The 331-nt window shown below is 42.6% G+C and overlaps 1 protein-coding gene across 1 annotated transcript in view; it reads right to left on the reverse strand.

Moving 5' to 3' along the window:
• Positions 1–331, reverse strand: part of LOC119592237 (carboxypeptidase E-like) — a 28024-nt gene that overhangs the window by 12503 nt on the left and 15190 nt on the right. The gene's annotated exons all lie outside the window — the stretch shown is intronic.

The following is a 331-nucleotide window of genomic DNA, read 5'->3' on the forward strand; positions in this document are numbered from 1 at the left end:
AGATGGTTTTAGGTGTCTGAGTGAGTTTGGGTGTGTGTGTTTTTACGTGGTTTAAATGAAATTAGGTGGTTTGAGGGGTCTGAGTGAGCTTGACTGTCTGAATGTGGTAGTTTTACGGTGAGTATCCACTCTTTTATCCACTCATCAGCTGTTCATTTACTGCCTGTCTATCTTCCATTCATTCACTAGCCACGCATCTACTCATTCATAAAACCCCGCCCACAAAACTCCATCCACTCATTCATAGAACTCTACCAAACATTCATAAAACCCCGCCCACTCATTCACGAAACTCTATCTACACATTCACAAAACCACAGCCACCCATTCA

This window comes from Penaeus monodon, chromosome 29 (genome assembly GCF_015228065.2).
Source record: "Penaeus monodon isolate SGIC_2016 chromosome 29, NSTDA_Pmon_1, whole genome shotgun sequence".
Taxonomy (NCBI): Eukaryota; Metazoa; Arthropoda; class Malacostraca; order Decapoda; family Penaeidae; genus Penaeus; species Penaeus monodon.